General features: G+C 34.4%; 1 long non-coding RNA gene across 6 annotated transcripts; it reads right to left on the bottom strand.

Annotated features, from left to right (window-relative positions):
* On the bottom strand, positions 7,875–15,562 carry LOC109706631. Of its 6 annotated transcripts, none has more exons than XR_002215276.1 (6): positions 15,098–15,562; positions 14,023–14,187; positions 9,032–9,437; positions 8,438–8,544; positions 8,276–8,323; positions 7,875–8,134 (listed from the first exon to the last, which is right to left on the bottom strand). It is a non-coding gene; the product is annotated as an uncharacterized LOC109706631 (long non-coding RNA). The 6 variants fall into 6 exon arrangements; XR_002215273.1 differs by having other exon boundaries at positions 14,023–14,197; XR_002215275.1 differs by lacking the exon at positions 15,098–15,562 and adding an exon at positions 8,651–8,946 and having other exon boundaries at positions 14,023–14,482.

The raw sequence follows: 23,996 nt of genomic DNA on the forward strand, positions 1-23,996 counted from the left end.
TAAAAGTTTCTTGCTTATAAAGTCTTTTGTAATATATATCTCTACTATAAAAATTTTATTTAATAATTTTTTAAATTTTTTATTTATCTTAGGTGAGCTTTTTTATTTGACTAAATCAAAAATTGTACTAAATTTAATAGCTACGTTAATTTTATTTACTAAAAAACTAAAAAATTAGTGTTAGATTTAGTAAAATTTCTAAGTTATTTTAATATAATAATATAAATAAAATAATTATAAGTTAAACATCTAAATATAAAAAAAAATAAAGTTCATACTTTTACATTATTTATTTATTTAATAATTTTTTAATAAAAAATTTTTAATTAGGAAAAATTTTGTTTATTATTTATTACTAAAATTTCTATTTAAATATATTTTGGCCCTCCTCAAGATTGAATCCTAGCTTCGTCCCTGTGTATCAATGTTGACATGTTGCATCTCAAAATTACATCAATAGAATAGTAAAATATGGGCAAAATATGAGAAGCAACGAAAGTGTTTGAGAGTATATAATTATATATATCATTTTGATGTATAAATCTCTTAATATTAGTTTATTTAAAAATTAATTCCTAAAATGATACCTAACAAAGTTAATCAAGATCACATTATACCTAACACCCTTTTTACACTTAAACTTTTTCGGGTCACAGATGTCATAAATGAGTTGATAATCGTAAAAGACAAACTGTAAGTTCATTTACTATTTTTTCGTTAAATATACGTAATATTTTATTCATAGTTAATTATATGTAGTAATATAAAGCTTAGATTTACATTTTCCAAGTAAACTTATTCTGGCAACCATTTCATGGCATGAAACATCCTAAGTAGTTTCTCTCTTTTGAAGTTATATTTTCTTATCTTCTATATTATGTTTCCGTCTTAGTTAAGAAAGTCGAATTAAAGGTTTGCTTTTACTCAACTACTTGTCTTACTTTTTTTACTCACCATGAATGATTCTTAATCTCATCATAATTAGTTGTGAACCTGAAGCAACCCTTGTTGTCTAATTCTATGAAAGCTGTCTTCTTTGTTTGTTTTTTTTCCTTATTTTTACTATAATTATCTTATTTTTCTGATGCATGATTAATTGTCTTATTTTCTCGATATGTCTTCTTGATAGAAAATAAGATACAGGTTATAAAATCTAGAGGTTGTATAAATTTTTCACAAAATTTATTCATAGATGAAGAACTAACACAACTAAATGTATACAGCTACATCATATACTTAATTTTGAAATAATGACTAAAAGCCAATTTGTAATTAACTGATCTACAACCAATCAAATACATAGCTCTATCCCCTGTATAGTGAACTTGAGTTTAGTAAGTTTAATAAATTATCACTATATATTTTAAACTACATATACAAAACAAAGCCATATACCTACATGGATACGTTGGATGTCATGAATTCCAGAGAGAGAAAGAGAGAAATTAACTAGCTAAAATTGTTTGAAAATATAGCTTAGAAAGAGAACCAGAATAAACAATTATGAGAAAGAATGGCTCGCTAAGAGAAAGAGAATTGCTAGTGAGAATTGTTCAAAAAACAACAGAGTTTAGATACAGAAGAAAAATGCACTATATTGATCAAATGAGCTGATAAATAAAGTATAAGAATATAATCTATATAACATGTGTTTCAAGCACTATATCAAAATCCCACTTCTCAAGCAAACCCCTAAAAATATACAGTAAGAAACAATATGAGACACCAAATACAATTAAATTAATAGAAGGTAGAAAGTGAATCATACTCAATTTTTATTAGGTTTCTAATCTTATAGGTACCTCGATACTCCCCGGCCAACGGTAGCAAGCGATCAATTAGGAAAAAAGAGTAACAACAATACCTTTTCCCCACCAACAAAACTTTGGGATCCACGAACATCTCCTCATCATGGGCAGAGTTTACAGCTTCACGAACCGCCATCAATGAAAGAAATATGGTCAAAAGTTAGGGTTCAACTTCAGAGTTAGTGTTCCATTTAGGAGGCCGAATTGCAACAAATATGGTTTGGCATCAATAGCAGCAGATATAGAATTATCTCAATTGGATATTTAATTACTCACATCCAGTACTTTCAAATCATATTAGAATACTAGAAAAACCCTACAGGCACTTAAATCAAAATTTATTGCAAATTAGGGAGTAAAGAAAAGAATAATTCAAAGAGAAGGCAATAAAAAAACTAAGCTGGCTCGACTTCACCGCAAGTACGTTCCTTTTTTTATATTAATATCTTAACAAATGAATTTTTGAAGAAAAAATAGCATTAAAGTTTAGGGGCTAAATTGCACTATACATTTTGGAATAATCTAACAAATAAAATTTTCAATGCCTACCAAGTTGCGCTATATATATTTTTAAAACATAGTATAAAAGTTTAGAATGTACAATGCACTATATATGTTACATAGATAGCTATAGACAGCTTATGATAGCTTAGGGATCAATATTGAATTTATCTTGTTTCATTTTATCATATATAATTAGCATCAGATATTTGTCCATTTGAGAAAAGTGTAGATATGAATGCACATCAAAATGTAATCAGCTGCATGAATGGAAACTCATGATTCAATACAACCTGCATAAATAAGGGATCAAATATATCTAGGCATTTGTCAAAAGGCTAATCAGCATGTAAATCATTCAACGGTGTGAAACATAGGCGTATATGTCTTCCACCACGAATGACGCACCTCGCACGGTCGATGGATTTTGGGCGTGGGATTGTATTCATGATTCAGATTAGTATTTATATGTATATCGGTATCAGGTATCGCGGGTCCGTGGCTTCCAATAGATGTAAGCATCTACTGTTAATTACCCCCGTGACATTGGGGCACCTTCGATTAAGAGACCTTCATATGGAGGATGGAATGGATCGTGTTTTGGTTTATTGAATCCTAAGTATATATATTGGGATTCAGTTGGATTTGAGATTGATTAGGTCTTAAGTATATGTGTTAAGACCTAGTCGATATTAAACTCTATGTATTAGAGTCTAATTCGCTCTAAGTATATGTCTTAGAGTCCGATTATATTCACCTTGGTTGTATATTCCAAGATGAAGATGTGACCCGACCCCAAGTATATGTATTGAGGTGGGTCGAATTACCCGAAAGTAGAGAGTGGCTAATTCCTAAGTATATGTATCAGGATTAACCGAGTTTAATATATTTTTCACTCTAGTTATATGTGCCAGAGTGAGGATCTAATTAAGCCCTAAGGTATTGCGTTAGGGTTCGTCGGATTTGATTTGTATGAGCTCTAAATATATGTATTAGAACTCGATCGGGTATGGATTTCACTCTAGGTAGATGTGCTAGAGCAAAGGTTGACTAGACCCTAAGTGTATGTGTTAGGACTAGTCGAGTTTGGTTTGACTTCCACTCTAGGTATATGTGTTAGAGCAAAAGGTTGACTAGACCCTAAAGGATATATGTGAAGGGTTAGTCGGATGAATTCTAAGTATATGTGTTAGAGTTCGAATATCATTTGACTGAATTTTAAGTACATAATTTAGAACTCTGTCGGTTTAGAGATGGTTTTGCCTTAGTATATGTGCTAAGAGGATTGACTTAGCCCTAAGTATATGTATTAGGGGTAGTCGATATTTAATTTTTACTCTAGGTATATATGCTAGAGTAAAGAAAAGGTTCATGATGAACTTTGGGCATGAACTTGACATATGGTTCATGAGATTTGGGTACTGGCTCATGGGATTTGGTTCATGGGTATGGTTCATCAGATTTGGATATGGTTTATGAGGTTTGGTTCATGGATATGGTCCATGAGATTTGGATATGGTTTGGTGTATGGCTCATAGGATGAAATGTGGTGTATGGTTCATGAGGTTTGGTATATAATCCATGGGATTTGGTCCATGGGATTTGATTTATGAACTTTGGTTATGGTTTATAAGGTTTGGTGTATGGTCCATGGAATTTGGTTCACGGAATTTGGTTTGGTTCATGAACTTGGTATATGGTTCATGAGGTTTGGTATATGGTCCATGGGATTTGGTCCATGAGATTTGGTTATGGGATTTGTTTCATGGTTCATGAGGTTTGGTTTATAATTCATAAGATTTGATTTATGGTTCATGAACTTGATGTATGGTTCATGAGGTTTGGGTATTGGTTTATGAAATTTGGATATTGGTTCATGAGATTTGGTATATGGTCCATGGCTCATTGGGGTTTGGTTCATAAGGTTTGGTTTATGAACTTGGATATGGTTCATGATTCATTAGATTTGGTTTATAGTTCATGGGTATGGTTCATGGTTCATGAGCTTAGTATATGGTTCATGAGGTTTGATATATGAACTTGGGATTTGGTCCATAAGATGTGGTTTATGGTTCATGAATTTGGTATATGGTTTATGGTTGATGGTATATTGTTCATGAACTTGGTTCATTCGGTTCATGGTTCATGGTTCATAAGGTATGGTTCATGAACTTGGTTTATGATTTATGAACTTGGTTTATGGTTTATAGTTCGTAAGGTATGGTTCATGAACTTGGTTTATGGGTTATGAGGTTGGTTACATAAACTTGGTTTATAGTTTATGGTCCATAAGGTTTGGTATATGGTTCATGGGATTTGGTCCATGAGATGTGGTTTATGGTTCATGAATTTGGTGTATGGTTTATGGTTCATGGTATATGGTTTGGTTCATGAACTTGGTATATGGTTCATGAGGTTTGGTATATGGTCCATGGGATTTGGTCCATGAGATTTGGTTATGGGATTTGTTACATAGTTCATGAGGTTTGGTTTATAATTCATGAGATTTGATTTATGGTTCATGAACTTGATGTATGGTTCATGAGGTTTGGGCATTGGTTCGTGAAATTTGGGTATTGGTTCATGAGATTTGGTGTATGAATCTTGGTTTATGGACTTGACTCATGATTCATAAACTTGGTTTATGGTTAATGAAGTTGGGTATATCGGATTTGGTTCACGAACTTGGATATAGTTCATGGTGTTTGAGGTTTGGGTCATGAACTTAGGCACGGTTCATAAACTTGATTATAGAATTTGGTTCATGATTTGTGTTCTATTTATGATTAGATTTGGATTTAGGGTTAATTGTAGACTGGATTAGGTTTGAGTCTTTATTTGTGGACTTGATTTGGCTCAGGTTTGGGTTTTATTTGTGGACTTAATCAGATTTGGGTTTGAGTTTGGGTTTTATTTGTGGACTTGGTTCGGATTTGGATTTGGATTTGATTTGGGTTTTGGGTTTGGGCTTTATTTGTGGACTATATTTGGTTTTGGATTTTATTTGTGGACTTTGGGTTTGGATTTTTATGTGGACTGTATTTGGTTTTGGGTTTGGGTTTTATTTGGGTTTTGGTTTTGGGCTTTATTTGTGGACTTGGTTCGGATTTGGTTTGTATGTGGACTTGATTCGGATTTGGTTTGTATGTGGACTTAATTCGAATTTGGTTTGGTTTTCTTTTCAATTATATTTTCGGGTTCAAGGCAATCCTCTTTTGGTTTTGCAATTTTGGTTTGATTTGGGGTCCGAAAAAATCCCCTTTTGATCTCGATTTGGTTTGATTTGGGGTCCAAACAAATTCTCTTTTGATTTTCCAATTTGATTGGAATTTGAGGTCTGAAGAAATTCCCTTTTGATTTTCCAATTTGATTTGGGGTCCGAAGAAATCCCCGTTTGATTCTCCAATTGGATTTGATTTGGGATCCGAAGAAATTCCCGTTTTGATTTTAATTTGGGGTCCGTAGAAATTCCCGTTTGATTCTCCAATTGGATTTGATTTGGGGTCCGAAGAAATTCCCGTTTTGATTTTAATTTGGGGTCCGAAGAAATTCCCGTTTAGTTCTTATTTGGGGTCTGAAGAAATCTCCGTTTAGTTCTGATTTGGGGTTCGGAGAAATTTCCGCTTGGTTCTGATTTGGGGTCCGAAAAAACGGAGAATCTTTGATTCCCCTCCCCTCTTCTGGTGATACTTCCCCGGCGATGTTGTAGATGTCGTCGGCGAAGTTGTTGACGGTGGCACGGATCTATTCGGCCGTCGGATTTGATTTGACATTTTCAAAGAAATATTGAAGGGTCCGAAGAAACGGGGAATTCAAGATTCCCCTCCCTTCTTCTTTCGAAAGTATTAAACCAGCGATGCTGTAGATGTCGTCGACGAAGTTGTTGACGGTGGCACGGATCTGTTCGGCCGTCGGATTTGATTTAATATTTTCGAAGAAATATTGAAGGGTTCGAAGAAACGGGGAATCAAAGATTCCCCTTCTCTCTTCTTTCGAAAGTATCAAACCGGCGATGTTGGGGTGGTCGCGGCAATATAGATCACACATTCCATCATCAACAACTTCGAATGGGGTATTGAGAGGTCCGAAGAAACGGGGAATCAAAGATTCCCCTCCGCTCTCCCATCGAAGCCATCTAGATGGTATGGATGGCTACGATCGCAGGACCAAAAAAGAAAAAAAAATGAGGGGGAAGAAAAGAGATTTTTTTTTCTTCTTCTTTATTTTTCTTTTTTTTTTTCTTTACCTGTTGATCAAATAACAGATTGGATGAATCAGCTCGACGATTCCTCCACCTTTCCCCGGCTCGGCGATCTCTCCTCATTTTCGCTGCTCGGCGATTTCTCCTCCTTTCCGCGGCTCGGCGATCCTCCTTCTTTCCGCGGCTCGACGATATCTCCTTTTTTTGAATATTTTGTATGTCGGAACGAGTGTAGCAATCTATCTTCTTTTTTTTTGTTCTTTGTCTATTGTATCGTCTCCGTAAAAAAATTCTCCCATGTTTGATTTCGGTTTTCGTATTTATGATGGGAGGGGTGGTGAGAGATATTTTGAGGGATTCGAAATTCGAATTTGAATTTTGAATAGCTTGTTGGATGATTGGAGGATTTTTGAGAATAGGTTGGAGATTTGAAATTCGATTTCGAATTTCGAATCGGTTGTTGGATGGTTGGGATTGGTTGGGAATTCGAAATTCGAAATCGAATTTTAAATCGGTTGTTGGATGGTTGGAGGATTTTTGGGAATTGGTTAGGGATTCGAAATTCGAAATCGAATTTTGAATCGGTTGTTGGAGAATATTTTGAAAATTGGTTGGAAATTCGAAATTCGAAATTGAATTTTGAATGGGTTGTTGGAAGGTTAGGTATTCAAAATTCGAATGAGAGATATTTTGGGTATTGGTTCGAAATTCGAAATCGAATTTCGAATCAATTTGAATATGGTATTCGAGATTGAATTTTTAAATGTGGGTGAAAATGTGGGCCGTTATTTCATAAATTGGGCTGAAATTGGGCCCACTTTGATGAAACTTGTTGGGCACGAATGTTCATTGGACTGAGATAAGGCCCGAATTTTTATATAGACCTAAAATCTTACAGGGCTTTCATGAGGCCCATTAATTCAAATTTATAAATGGGCCTATTGTGGATTAAAATTATAATTATTGGCCCCAAGATTTCTCGGTCAACATGAGACCTATTGGGATTGTATGAATCCGAATTTAATCGGTTTTAATTACTTTACCCAAATTTTTTTTCACTTCAAACAGTATAACATAGTTTTCTAATTAGATAAGCCACATCTCTATATTGGAAGTATATCTCTATTTATATGGTGCTTCTGAAAGAAGAAGTTTTTATCCTTGTCCCTAAACTAATCACCACAAAATATTTTTTTTTTCCCCAAAGACAATCTCTCAAATACATAAACTAATTCTTATACTCCGTGTAGTCGATACATAAATCACTAAATTAGGTCAAAATGATTTAATTTCGTAAAAAAAGGCGTTTCACGAAGAAGCACATTTCTCCTTATATTTGAACTAATCATTTAACAATATTGTCATTATTTGAAAGGGCAACTGCTCAAATGCATCACTTCTTATACTCTTCACAATCAAAACATACATATAGTACTTCAAAATTAGATCTAAAATACTACAAAAACTTAAACACAATGTAAACATTAAAAGTAAGATAAACAAAAAAGAAAAGAAATGGAAGTATGTTTGGGACTTTTATGAAATTAATTCTCTCACTGAAAACTCCTCACCAATTGATCTTGGAAGGCCTATTCATTGGAATATCTTTCAAAGAAAATGATCCCTGGATCAACAACACCACAAATTTTTCATCAATAATTTAGCAACAAAAAATACTTGGAAACAAAAAATTAAAGTAATTATAAGTGTTGTTACAAATTAAGCATTAAAAAAATGGTATCTTGATTCTATTTAGAGATCATACCCAGTCATTCCAGACATACAGTAATCAATAATTACCAAATTCTATCTCCTGCACACATAAAAAAAAGCAACCGATCTTAAATTAAATTAATCATAAACGCAAATAAATTTTAAATTTACATTTCAGAAGGGATTTAAGTCAAATTATATTTTCAAAACACACTTGGATATCAGGGGAAGCAAAAAGTGGGTTAGCTTGGTTATGAATCTTAGCACCATCCCTCAACTCTAGCAATTCCAATGCCTTGCTCCTGGAATCTACACTGGCACCTGAAAAAAAAGTCAAAAAAATCATAAAAATGTGTAAATTAACAAAATACAGGAATTGGGTATTTCATCACTTAATTGAATAAGTAACTTTTTAAAACAGCTTGACCTCGGCTTAAAAAGTGTTTGTGCAACCTCTCAATGACCTTCCTATCAAATGATGCTGTTATCTACGGCAAGCACATAGAATTGGGCTTCTACATCTATAGTCCTGATTTTTTTCTAACTGCTGCTATAAATTGCTTTTGCTTTTTGCTTTTTTTTTTTCGGGTCCCTTTATCTTCTCATACTACTACCATATGAGCCTTTTGGATCTTCTCCAACTGCTTTATTTTCCATTCGCCCGCCCGATCCTTCCATGCAACAGATCCATAGCCATAAACTAATTGTCCTTGATAGGGTTTCCTAGAAATTAAGAAATAAAATCGCTGCGCAAATTAAACAAAATTAAGAATGTAAGATTGGATCAAAGAGGGTGGGGCAATGGTACCCTTTTGATCAATTTGTGGGAGTGCGAATTGGGGTGAGGAGGAGAATTAGGGAAGGGTTTCGATTCGCGATGAGAGATTCTGGTTTCCGCTCGGAGGACGGCAGTAGGGCCCCCCGCCATGCCCCACCCCTTCTTTCTAAAGTCTCTCGCCTCTCCGTCACGGCCATAGTTGTGGCCTCCACCGTCATGGTGATCGCCTCCGCTGTCGCTGCCCATGGATCCACCGCCGTGCTCATCACCCTCTTCTACGAAAACCTAGAGGACGTAGGTGGGACAGAGAGAGAACGGGAGATGGGCGAAAGTAAGAGATGGTATCGAAGCGGTAGGGGAATGGAACCAAGCGGTGGGGCATAGGATCGAAGCAGCGGGGAGAGCAACCGGATCGAAGCGGCGCCAATCAAAAGTCCTGAAAAGGGAACCTGAGCCGATTCAACGATGAAACAAAAAAAAAGTCCAAGGATGAAATAATTACTGACCGCTAGGCCCTACTCGTTAAGCCTAAAAATAAGTTAAACATGACATGTGGCTAGTTAATACGGGGATTAATATAGATTATTATTTATAGATAATTTGAGTCCAGACATAAAAGAGAGTACTAAATATTAAAAACACTTATTAAAATATCTCGAGTCTAAATATGAGGAAGAGTGTTGAATATTAAAAACACCTATCAAAATATCTCAAAGCTCGGGAGGGAGGGAGAGTATTGAATATTAAAAACAATGCCCATAGTTTAAGTTTTTGGAGAATAATGGTTGTTTCATATAATTTAACACTGAATATATACACCAACCGTCCCTAGCACAAGTGGCAAATGCTTAATGATTGATACCCGAGGTTCTAAGTTTGAATCCAAGCTGAATCACATTTCCAGCTAAGTTTATTTCTAAAAGAAATAAATGAGGCGGATAACATGTTATATTTCTCTCTCAAAAAAAAAAGACACCAAATACATACAATACTTTTTCAGAAACTAATAAACAACTAAAATTAAATAAAATAAGAGACTATATAGTAAAATTAAAATTTGCAAAGATTATATAGTAATTTCCAAATGCCCTAAAGTTCAAGTTAGCTGCATTTATTTTTGCTTTTAAAAATTATAAATTTTAAGCATCTATACTTTATAAAGCGAACAACAATTCTTCTAATATATGCTGTTAAATATTTAGTACTACCTAATTATCTAGTAATTAAATAATACATATCTACATAAGGAAATCATATTCCTATTCCTACTCTAATTTAGACTCGGACTGGCACTTAAATTGGGAAATCTCCTATGCCAAGTTCAAGTCGGACAGGTAGGTAATAATAATTACTAGTGCAGATACCCGCGCGTTGCGGCGGGTAGTTATTGTTGAAGAAAAATAACAAATTTTTTTTCTCCTTATTAAGCTGCTGTAAAAAAAAATTTCCCAGTCCTTACTAACAAAATAATTGTATACATTAATCAATTAATATCTAACTATTTACCAGTTATAGTATGCTAATAGTGCAAAAAGTGTGCTGATCTGCTATCTTATTTGACTATCCTTTTTTTCTTATATACTATAGATTAAAATTTCTGAGCTGGAAGCTAATATACAATAGCATCAGCCAAGAGAGAGAGTATAAACAATTGAACCAAAATCCAAGATTAAATTGAAGTAACAAAATGCCAAATATAAATAAGAAATAGTATCCGATAAACATTGGCAAAGATTAGTTAAAAATTTTGGTCCTTATTAGCCTATCTATTACATACAAATGCATAATATTTTAATTTTTCTCGATGAATTTAGCAAGCACAAATGATCCCATTTGGTGTACATTGCTACGTAAATGTATATAAGGCTGAAGAGCAAATGTCAAATGTACACTTTTGCTACAAATAGAAACAAATAAAATATACAGCAACGACAATTTGATCTTTCGTTGATTTCACCATCTATTTAGATATGCAACTCAACATCGTTGGACCATGAAGGAATAAAATAAAATTTATAGCAACCATCAAGTACTTTTACAAAAGCACATATCATATATTTAGGTGAAGAAAATAAAGCCTTAATGTCGAGAAAATACACTTTTCAATTATTAATGGATAAAAGGGAACATTCAATTAGCACATAAATTTACTGGAAAGTTACCTCAGCATGGCAAACCTATAAAATATAAGAAAGAAGGAAAAGAGAAAAAGCTGTGAAAATTTTGAGTATTCCATAGGGTTTTGAAAGAAATTTAAGAAGATTTAAATCGGCAATTCATAAATAGACGAAGGGAATGAATAATTTTCTGATATAAGCATAAAAAATCCAATCAATTTTAAAACAGTGCATACAACAAAAATTTTCAACCCACATTGAAGATTACCATAATAGAAATAATAGATGGCAGTGTTAATAACTTCTCACACAACATAAAAAATTTCGAATCAAAATGCTTAGTTCCAAAATATAAAAATATTATTATTTTGTCTTTTGTTAAACAACTAATTGCCACTTATATATACGAATAGAGAAACTATTTAGAAACCAACCAGAATATTCCTAATTTGAAAATCATTTGAGTAAATAGGTTTAGTTACTAATTCAGACTCTGAACCATAGTAGCTCAAATAGCGACATAAGCAGAAAAAAGTGGAGAGGATCAAATCTTATTTAATATATAAGCTTATTAGAAAAACGTAAAATTTCTGCCATCCGAAAATTTTGAACAAATATTTATGCTATACTCTTAATACTGCCAAACAAAAGAAAAGTATCTACTAATTACATAATTTATGGCGTAACTTTTCAAGGAACAATATTTCTAAAGTGGGTGCTTCAGTTGTACATGATCTATAAGGACAAATGATATAAATCTTATATTTTACTTAAGAGAACAACTCAATTTTTTTTCCTACTAGGTAAGAAATGTCACTAAAGCAACTCTGGTTCAACGAAACTCAAACCAACAGTAAAAGACATGTTTTTTCACATAGGCAATAAGTTAATTAATAAACAAACTGTCGTGCTACACCAATAATAAGAACTCAATTTCACCTTTAAAGTCTTAAAAAGAAATAGCAATTAATTGTGGACAAAAGAAGCATCTCCAAAATATGAGAAGGCCATATTTCAATCTAGGTCCACCATTGACAGTATTAATTACCATATTTTCTTATCACATTCTCATTGCTTGACAAAAAAATAGCACTGATTTTACAGCTCTTAGCAGAACAATTCAGTTTATTCACTTCAAACCACTTCTAAATGCAAGTTATAACTTCGTGCTCATGTTTGCTATGATTTTAGGTTCCTACTTGCTCTATTTTTCCACTTTACTATGTACATATTTTAATTTTTCGACAATTTTGTCATTTTCCTGCAGGAATACGTCGGTGATACCTAAACAAATATTACATATAAAAGAAAGAAAACTTATATTTATAATTATAAGACTCTTTTTTAGCAAAATAATTCCAATAGCGTAAAGCTAAATTTATTAGCCAAAACAAAAGGAGAACAAAGAAAGTGTTAACCATGGAACAATTGGTGGGAAAGCAAATTGAATCAATTAAAAAAGAAAGGGTAAAGTTCAAATTACCCCCCATCGGAATAGCACATTTTCACTTTGACCCCCAGCAGTTAAAAAGTTGCACATCCTCCCTAATTTCACTCATTCTCACATTGTCATCCCATGGTTCAAAAAGTTATACTTAACTATTCTATTGTTTAACACATTTTTAATTTTGCCACCCTTAAGCTTTTCAAAAATTTCCACTTTATCACCTTATTTGAAATAATTTTTTTTGTAAAATAAAAATTAAATCATAGGAGGGCAAAGTGCAACTTTTTGAACTACGGGATGGCAAAATAAAAATGCACTATACCACAGTTGGGCAATCTAAAGTTTACCTAAAAAGAAAACCATGCAAAATTAGCGGAATGATTAAATTTTGTGAGAGAAGTTACATATATGGAACACAACTTTTCTCCCCCCTGCTTTTTCATCCATCAATTAATCACGAAAGAAACCCAATTGATCTCAAAACAACATAAAAAGTATAAAACAAAGGAACAAAAGACATAACATGTTGGTGCAACCCATTTTTTTAAACTATATAGATCTGCTGCATAATCCACTTATTTAGTCAATTAATTTCTAACAAAAGTGAAAAGCAATTTCTACAACCAAAAGCTTCCATTCTTCTATTGTAGAACAAATCATGACAAACATGTCTGTTCTATTTTTTTTCTTCTTTGGGTATATAAAAGTAAAATAACTTGGTGTAAGATCAACAAAAATTCAAGAGACTTTAGATACATGTGTAAGAGAAAAGAAAATAAATGAATAATTAACAAAAATATTATCATAACTAATTTTCATATACTTATTGCAGGATAGTAAGGAGGGAGATACTCAAGTTTCACTCAACAAAGACGTGAAGCTTACGTCATCAAAAATTGACTAAACTTATTCTGTAATGTCTTGTCTCCTAAGAGAAATTGAATATCCTGTCAATGAACCTGCTCTTTGTTCTTGAATAAGGAAATTACGCTAGGAGCCCTTGAACTTTGCCCTAGGTATACTTAGCCACTCAAACTTTAGAAAAAGAAGGAAAAATTATATTAACTTCTAACCTTTTTCAGTTAAACATCGAGCTCCAACTTCTTCTGAAATTATGCAATTTCTTATGGTTCTTTGCAGGCATTTGATCTTGAAAAGTGCATATTTACTCATTTTTCCTTTGAATTCATAGATGAATTTAGAAAGTACCAAGATATTTAATTTATATAAAACTGCCAACTATTGAAAAATAATAATAAAAATTCGAGCTAAGGTTAAAGTTCATGTCACTTGGAGACCAAATCTAAGGCATGATCAACATAAGCAGTTATTTTATTTTTATAAAGAAAAATGTTGTGATCTTTAAAAAAATTCAAGAAAAAATAAGCAAACTTCAACGCATTCAACATAAATTATCAATCGAATAAAAAAGAATCTTTAGGGTTCTGCATCCTTACCTTGCTGGTTTCGTAGTTGATGAAGGCCAAGGAACACAATCGCACCTCCTCTTTCTGCTGCTGCTCCTCCTCTTTTGCCATAGTAGCCTTGTTCCCGATATCTTCTTCGATATCAAAATCAGGTTCAAGATCGGAGTTCTGGAGCAACTCGAGCATTCACTGGCACTATTCAATACTATGAAGATGTTCATATCCGCCACCCAAGGAAAAATAGGAACAACTTAATTTTCTTAGTGAAAATTTGATGAGGCTACTAAAATAATTGAAGATTAGTACATCACATAGTTCACATGCTTCAAATGTAACATATACAACAAACACACACTCAGATACACCTATACTTGAATACACCTATATCTATTATAATTTTTTTTTAAGAACTTGAGGATATTCTATATACCTAGGTACCATGTGAGAGAAAGATTCTCTCTTCAAGTCAATTGGTAAGAAAGTAAAAAAAAATTATAATAGATATAGGTGTATTCAAGTATAGGTGTATCTNAACTTGAGGATATTCTATATACCTAGGTACCATGTGAGAGAAAGATTCTCTCTTCAAGTCAATTGGTAAGAAAGTAAAAAAAAAAAGAAAAAGAAAACAAAAATATATACTGCAGCTATCTATAACTAAATCTAGTAAACCAGAAACAAAAAATGGCCCCGACGGGATCTGAAGCAGTTAAGCAAATCCCTGAATTATTTTCAATGTTAGTATTGTTTACAAAAGATGCTTCAAATATTAACCCCCCTATTCATTTTTATATAGCTGATAAAACATTGTAGAATGTCAGTGATTTTGTACACACAATTATAAAGAGAGCAATTATGAAGAGCAAACAAAAATAACCATTTGTTTATCGCAAATTAACATTCTTCTACTCTAATACAACGAATTGAACAAAAGAGAACAATCATTTAGTTTAACCCAAAAATAGCTCAACATAATTTTACTCAGTATGACCACATAGAGATTGCAAATTGAAATCTTGAAAACTACTACATGAAACGAAGTCATCAAAGGGTGAATAAAAATCTAATCTTTAAAAGAGAGGAATAGAGAAGCGACAGATCTCACTCATTGGGGACCTCGACCTTGCTATTGGAGATCTCTTGTTGCAGATCCTTGGGGCCCCTGCCGTCGACAGTGCACTCGACAGAGACAGGAGCGATGACGAGGCCGTGGGCTTGGCGGAGGCTCTCAAGGCAGAACTCGGCGTCGCGGCGGCGGGATTTCTCACGCTTGAGTTGCTCCTCTTGCGTCACGCCTCCTCATTACAGCACACCTCGCGGTTCTCGTAGTTGTAGACATTCCACCGCAGGGCAAGATGTTGAGTCCCCCATGCCCTCCCATCTTCCCAATCTCACCTCCTATGAATGGTAGGCAAAGGGCCACCAGAAAAAAGGGAGTAAATGCAACAGAAGGCAGGGAGGAGAAGGGGAGATGCGGAGAGAGTTGGGGAAGGCGAAAGGGGACGTTAAGAAAGAGAACGGGGAAGATGAGAAGACGGTGAGGTAGGGAAGGGGAGAGAGAGGAAGAGCACATAGACGACCCCTCTATAAAAAAGGAAAAGTTAGAAAAAAATTCTAAAAAAATGAGAATACGCCACGTCAGCTATACATATTGGGAAATAATGTATTTGTATAGATTATTTTTTAACTATAGAATATAACTTCACATTTCATAATTTCTCACACTTGTTAATTAATCTTTTCACCTCTTTTCACTTCTCCCCACTTCTTCTTTTCTCCGCTTCTTCCTCTCGTGGAGATCTTGCCTCCTCCTATTCTCGGAATCACGTTGCGAAGTCGATTCCACCCTGTGCTTCCTCTTCCACCGCCGTTCGAGGCCATGTACTGCGTCAATCGTCTCCAGATCGCACCCTATCGCTTCGTCCCCATGCCTTGCTGCAACGGTGATGGCAATTTCTATGGCATCGTCGTTCGGCCTCCGCCACAACCTTATGACATCCACTCACTGATCTCGAAGAAGAAAGAGTGAGCCCATCGCTTACATGCAGGTGATTTAAACTAGGTTTCCACCCTTCCCATAACTCAAAAGGGGTTTTGGAAATAGTCTTCGATGGGATCCTATTTAAAACATATACCACTGTCTTTACTGCTTCACTCTAAAGAAAAGATGGAAGACAAGAGCTGCTAATCATACTTCTTACCATGTCCATAAGTGTTCTATTCTTCTTTTCGGCAACGCCATTTGTTGTGGCATGCCAGGCATCGTATACTGAGCAATGATGGCTCACTTTCAAGAAATTGAGCAAATAGATCGGCCATTTGACCTTTATCCGTTTGTCTTTCATAGTACTTACCCCTTCTGTCAGACCTTACAATCTTAATTTTTCTATCTAATTGTTTCTCTATCTGAACCTTATAAGCTTTGAAAGCATCAAGCGCCTCAGCTTTTTCAAATAAGAGATAAATCGAGATATATGTATTTTGAATGGTCATCAATAAATGAAATACAATATCTCTGACCATTGAAATAAGGAGTAGGAAAAGGTTCACAGATATCTGTATGTATGATCTCAAAAATTTTAGAACTTCTTCCGGCACCTTTAGTGGTATTTGTGTTAGTATGCTTTTCCTTTATACATTCCACACAAGTACCAAAATCGGTAAAGTCAAGATCTTGTAAGATCTTTTCTTTTATCAATCTCTTTATTATATTTAAAGAGATATGAGCTAAACGTTTGTGCCATAAATAAGATAAGTTTTCTTTAAGAATGTTCCTTTTAACACCAATGTCATGATCAACACTAAAAGTATTCTCAAAATATTTACTCAAATTAAATTTCTACAAACCATCTACCAAACAACCATTACCAATAATAAAATTATTAGAGAATATAGTAAAAGATTTGGTAATATGCACTCTCATGCCCTATAGTATCTATACCGTGTATATGATTTTACAGGTCGATATATGTTTTTACTTCGTGCGGACAGGGAGGAACCTTACCCGCTTGGTAGATCTATTGCACGTGCCCGAGTGGGCCTCATTGGCAGTCTCAATTGTCAAGTTGAAGTTCATAGCTGAAATTAATCTGATTAAAATTAAAATTTAAATATTTGAATTCAAGTTTGAATTTTAAAACTAGAATTCAAATTTGAGTTAACATATTTAAATTCAAATTTAAATTGGTAGATTTGAAATTAAAAATTTATCGTAAAATTGGATTCATCGATGAATTCAAATCCAAAGTTAAGATATAATTCTTAAGTTAAAATTAAATTCAAAGAATAAAATAAAGATCAGATATCATCTATTACATAGATTCTCAACTTTCAGTGATGATATTTTTTTATTAATAGGATCAAAAGATGTTATAATTATAAAAAAAGTTCTTCAAAAAATTTATTTGCAAAATTTGGTCTGTGAATGAATTATTATTTTCTAAATATAGTAAATTGTTCATAACTTTCTTCAAAAAATATATATATTTTTTAGTGTGTAATGTTATCCATCTTTTGGAGTTTCGACGTAGAAAAAATATAAATTAGATGAAAGTGATAAATGATTTACTGTTTTTAGAAAATGGTGTATCATCCACTACTTTTAGATTCTCCGTCTTTTAAAAAATAGTAAATCATTCACTGCTTAGGAGTTAGTTTTATAAATAAAAAATTTGGACACCAATTTTTATAATTAGAAAGTACCTTAGGCTTAGTAGCCCAAAATTCTCTTTAGTGACTTTGGAATTTTTTAAGACAAAGTCAAAAAAAAGTGAAATTTAGTAATAACCTACTCCCTCAACCTACTCTTGTAAAGTAATTTTTATATTTATTTTCGCAAAAAAAAAACAGTAGATAAAGGTGTCATTTTTTGAAAGTGTTATTTTGTGTATTTCACTTTGTGCTAACCAAACATCACCTAATTAAATAAAAGTGAAATGACTATACCAATCATATTTGATTAATTCAACCTGATTAAATGTGAGAGAAAATAAAGAAAAAGTTAAGAGTCTGACAAATTTCAAACTCAAGATGTTCTCCTGTTGCCATGCCATGTATAATTATGTAAACCAATATTATTTTTAAAAAAATTAATTAAGTTACTATAGAATAATATTTTTAATATTTTATATTCAACATGGTGATTAGATTAGGAATTCAATATATGTAAGTACTCGAGTTTGGTGGTACATAGGGCTTAAAATAAATACTCAAAGTTTAAAAAAGTAATTCTTTTGGATCTTCAAACTCAATCCCAACACTTACTGGTATAATAATATTATTATTAAAAAAAATAATTATTTTGGATCTTCGAACTCAATCGCAATGCGCTTCCGTCTGCCAGCAGCCTCAAATCAAAACCGTCCAGCTACCGAACCCAAACAACAAACTGATGCAGACTGGGCCCACCACCAAATCCGCGCATATTACGAATATATCCCGCGAATGCGGACAGTCTCGTACTAATAATGTAAACTCAACGACCCAGGCCGCACCAATCCCGCACTAAAAGATATTTGGCAAATAATGTTTCTTTTATCGAATCGGGGGAAATAATTTTTTTAAAAAATAATAAATTATACATTACTCAAAAAAAAAAACTACGGACAATCATTATTTTTATAATTTTTTATTAAAATAGTAAATCATTTATCGTCTTTTTAAACATTATCTGTTAAAATTTTTTAGATTGTTAATATTATATGTGATTTGTTTATTAGGATTATATATATATATATAATATTAAAAAAAAAAGATGGTTAGAGTTGTACGTAAATTATTAGAATTTTTGTTTGGTTGTTAGTATTGTATAAATAGATTTTTAGAATTTTTAAATTATTAATATTATATGTAATTTGTTGTTATATGACGGTTAGAGTTATATATGAAAAATAGAAAAGAACAGCAAATCATTCACTTTTTATATATTAAGAAAAAAATATTGAATGATTCATCGTTATTTAAAAAAAATTAAAAAATAATAAATCATTTATCGGCTTTAAAATGAATTTTATAGTCACTCCTCTATGCAAAAAAAAAAGTTAATTTACTAATTTTATTTTATAAAATTATTTAGTTAATTAAAAAATTTTATAAGATCATTTCGAAAAAAAAGAAAAAAGAAAAAAAGTACAGGTGAAACGGCTGGTTGATAACAATTTCGGAAAAAAAACGTCAGGGTGAAACGGACTGGTTGATAGCAATGCGCACTCAGGACGTACACGGCAGAATTATTGGAGGAACTATTAAGTGGACCACAGTCACCACGTCATCCCTGAACCGCATAAATATCTCTTCTTCTTTTTTTTCTCATCGTAATTTATTGAAAAAGTGATATCATATAATCACACATCCTTATTCTTATTTAAAAAGATTAGATTTTCTGAAACTGGACTAAAATTAGTTATTGAACAATAACTAAATTTAATAAATATAATTTTTAGTATTAAAATTAGTTATTTAAGCGATGTTGCCTTTATTCTGTTGTTAATAGAGTTGGAGTACCTGGTGGACAACTAATATAATGTACAATCTAAAAAACTGAGAAGAAGACTAATAAAGGCTTTTGTTCAGCATTATTATTATATTTTCTTGTTTTTCAAATAGAAATTTTATATAAAGAGTGGAGTGAATGTGGTGTTTTTGTCAAATTTTGTACTAAAAAATTTCTATTTGGGATTAAAGTTAAAGATTAGAAAGTAATCTATTATTGCTTCTCTATTTTTTGGAAGAGTTAGCCTCTGTCATTTGAGCATGATGCATTCTAAATTAATCAACTATGATAAAAAATTTATTTACTGATATATATATAGAATGTGTGGTTAAAAAATAAAAAATATCAATATCAAACAAGATCTAAGATTCTTTGTTTTTAACAATGCCAAATAAAATGTTGTCGTTTAACGACCCAGCCTACTAACAACAATAACTCGTTGGGGCCAAATACCGGTCCAAAATACTTAAACTCAGTTATTATTACTATCCAAACCTGTCACGCCCCGCCCCGAATCCACTACTAATTTGGCACGGTTCGGGCGCGCCGGACGAACCGCCGAACGGACAGCACCTCTCCTGTCCGCCCAAGGCCAAGCAACCAGATCATGTACAGTTAAGCGCCCAGGGAATGCTTAAATAACATACATGATCGATACGATGCACACAAGTGCACTATAACTAAGAGCAAGAACCACAAGTGAATGTACAAGTGTATAAAGAGAGATAGTCTAACTATTACAACCATTCAACATTTACATCATTTGAATATATTACATTTCCGTCTTCCAAACTGTAAATACATGTTTTTCTCAAAATACAAGTAGCTCGCCAATAACTATCCAAAACATCATCTAGTACACGAGGGTACTCTAATGCATAAAGGAAAAGCTACTAATTAGGCTCACTTAGGGCACTATGCCCTTGCTGCGGTCCTCGCTCGGCTCACCTCTATGTGTACCTGTACCTCAAAACCACATGGGGTGAGAACTATATAAATATAGTTCCCAGTGGGTTCGGCCGCCGACACCGCCGGTTTTCCCACTAGGTCTAAGCTGGCACATATAGAGAGATAGATAGATATATAAAAATGAACTGCAACTATTCTATCATGCCATCAATAATGATAATACATGCAACAACTACTATCATGCTAAAATCATGTCATGAGTATATAAAAGTACATAGCAATGCAATTTACAACATACACTATGTCTACTCGAGGTAATAATGCAAGTCTACTATGTATCTCATGTTTATTACCCAATCTACTTGGTTAACCCGTAGGTTAAACCTTCGACTCACTCTCAATCTCATAAGTGAGGAGAAACTGCACTCGCACACCAAGACCGTCTGCGGGACAACCCTGTGAGATACTCCGGAGACTCGTGCTTCGGTGGAGCGACCATCGACAAGCGAAAACAGACTAGTGAGTATGATCCAATCCTCTCAAGAGGATATCCTCTCTACTAGGGTCAATGTGCCTCCGCTGCACAATCATGATATATAATCAATGTTGGGACCTCTACTATCCCTAGGTTCATGTCAAGTTTACTACACTAGACTCGATGCTACTCGTTCAGTCACTGTAGTAAATATCTCAATTGTTCTACATACCACTCGTTCATGTCATAGTGCTTCTACCACACTAATTCAATGCCACTCTACTAGGCTATGTCCAAGTTCGGCTCTTTATGCCGCTATAGGATTCTATGTCACAAGACCCAATCCTCATGCTATCTTAGTCCACGTGTCAAGCTTACCCCACTACACTACCAAGAAAGCATGCAAGGAAATGGAAATGTACAACTACTATTCCTCTAGCGCAATATGATCAACATAATTAACTTAGACATAGAAAGAAATCCGGATGTTTCGGGACGACACCCCCCACCTCTTGAGGGTATGAAGGCTCTAGAAATGCCCTCCAACGGACGTTACGACGAAGTCTCGGTTTTCTTGGTCCAAACGATGCTCAATCGGCCTTAGTTTGCCGATAGCTCTTGACCCACTCAACGAATATCAAATCCGACTTCGCCCCCGCGTTTAGGCACCTAGCAATTAGGTTAGAGGAGGGTCAAATGAGATCGATCCTCTACTTTTCCAAAAACCCCATTTTGGTGCCCTAGGGTTAGCATCAAGCTAAACCCATCTCAAAACCCTAGATTCTAGCTCCAATCTCACCATTCATGGTGCTAGGGATCCATTTGATCCCATCCAAAGAGCTAAAACCCAAAAACCCTAAATTCCACAACTAGGGTTAGAAGCCTACCTCTTGTTGTAGCTTCAAAGAGAGAAGAGAGGAAGAGGAAGAGGTCCAAAAGCTTCCCAAGCTTGATCTCTTTCTTCTTCTCCTTTATTTTCTTCTTTTTCTTCCTTCTCTTTTCTTCTTCTTCTTCTTTCTTCACTTTTCTTTCTAGAGAGAGAGAGGGGGAGAAAGAGAGTGAGAGAGAGGAATGAAGGGCTGAGGGAGAGAGAGGGGGATCCATAAGCCCTCTATTGTAACAATATCCCAATAAGTTCCTCAACTTTCATCTCTGTGCACTGCCTGTTACTGGGCATTTTTCGCCCAGAGGGATCGGTCTCCCCGACTTGGGACCGGTCCCCGAGAGCTTCAGCTCGAGTCACGCGTTCGGGTACCGGTCTCTCCCAGAGAGACCGGTCCTCGGGAGACCGGTTCCTTCCTTAGAGACCGGTTCCCGAGAGCAGAATTTTCGGGACTTAGCCAAATTTTGGCTTTTCTCGCTGGGGTCACGTTCGGGGACCGGTCTCTCCCTGCCAAGGACCGGTTGCATCAAGCAACCCCGCAACACCAGCCGATGGGACCGGTCCCTCCCTACCAGGGACCGGTCCCCGAGAGCAGTTTTGCTCCAGTGCAGGTTTTGCACTATTTGCTCTCGTGGACTCATTTTCAAAGTACTTTTGGTGATTTTAACATCTTTGGCTTTTCCAAAGTACACCAACACGACCCTTGATCGATTTTGCATGAAGTCTAACTCTCGTATTTCGAGAATTCACTTCCTCACAAAATCGATGTGGGATTATTGAGGTGTGACAGACTCCCCCGGTTAAGGACCTGACGTTCTCGTCAGTCCAATCACACACACAACCCAAGATCATCAGGCGATGTGAGACTCATCTCGCTGGCATTGTCATTCAGACCCTGGTATAACCAATTATCTTGTCATTCAGACTCCGGCATAGCCTATCACCTTGTCTTTCAGACTCTAACTCGGCCGAGACTTGCCACATATTTTTGGTTGGTGAACTGGCTCTCATACCAAATGTAACGATCCACCCCACTAGCAACAATAACTCGTTGGGCCAAAACACTGGCTCAAAATACTTAAACTTAGTTATTATTACTATTGTCTAAGTCTTTTATATACGCAATCACATTCTCATTCCTAACCGATGTGGATTATTGAGGTGTGGCTTTCTTAATTTTGTTTTATATAAAATTCAAATTAGGATATATCGATTAGCTCCGCTTGATTATTAGAGTGCTTAAGTACATCAAACATCACTTTTCATATAATTACAAGAAAAAATTAGTACAACTTCACCAATAATATCACTATATTATCATATATATATATATATATAGAGAGAGAGAGAGAGAGGGAGAGAGAGAGAGTTGAGCTAGAATGTTATTGGTAACAAACGAACTCTGTTGCCACCCATTTATTTTCGATGATGGAGCCTCCAAATTGACGATCGGCACCGTTGAACATAATCTATACCACTTGAAGCATCTAGAAATCAAATTTCAAACTTTTTCGATATTATTCTCTTGCCCATCAAGTGAACACAAAAATAAACGGATGAAAATGAATATCCTCTAAAAAGTTATGATAGGAATCTTGTAATCAAAATCGAGAGCAAGGATTTAAATGCCGTGGCACGGGGTCGTGCCGGAAACTTGCCGGCACGGTACGGCATGGTGCGTGCGGAGCCGTGCCGATACGTGCCGGTTAAAAAAATTCTTGTGTGCTGAGATATAATAGCATGAAATATTTATTTTCTTTAGCAACAAAATATTCTAACTATCTTTTTATCACATCTTTTGAACTTTATTGAGGAAATTACTTACTAATTTAAAGAATAGAGAGTTTTGAGCTGTGCCATCGGCACGGGGTCTGTATCGCACCGGTATCTTGTTGGCACGGTACGGCACGGTAGATATGGCCCGTGCCGACGGGCACTTAAAACCGTGATCGAGAGTATAGATTTTGTTCTAAATAGTTTAAAAAAATTTCTAATTAAAATTTAATTGATTTGGATATTTTTACACTGTTAAACGAGAAAATACCTCATATCAATCATTAAAATTACAAATTTTGAAACCCTTTGATCATTAGGTCAATGATGTTGAAAAGATTTAAAATTTATTTTCTAGATACTTCAAGTGGTATAAATCATATTCAACGGTGCCGATGGTTGATTTGGAGGCTTTATCATCAAAAACAAATCGATGGCAACGTTGTCCGTTGCTGCTGATAGCATTCCTGCTC

This window comes from Ananas comosus, linkage group 2 (assembly GCF_001540865.1).
Source record: "Ananas comosus cultivar F153 linkage group 2, ASM154086v1, whole genome shotgun sequence".
Taxonomy (NCBI): domain Eukaryota; kingdom Viridiplantae; phylum Streptophyta; class Magnoliopsida; order Poales; family Bromeliaceae; genus Ananas; species Ananas comosus.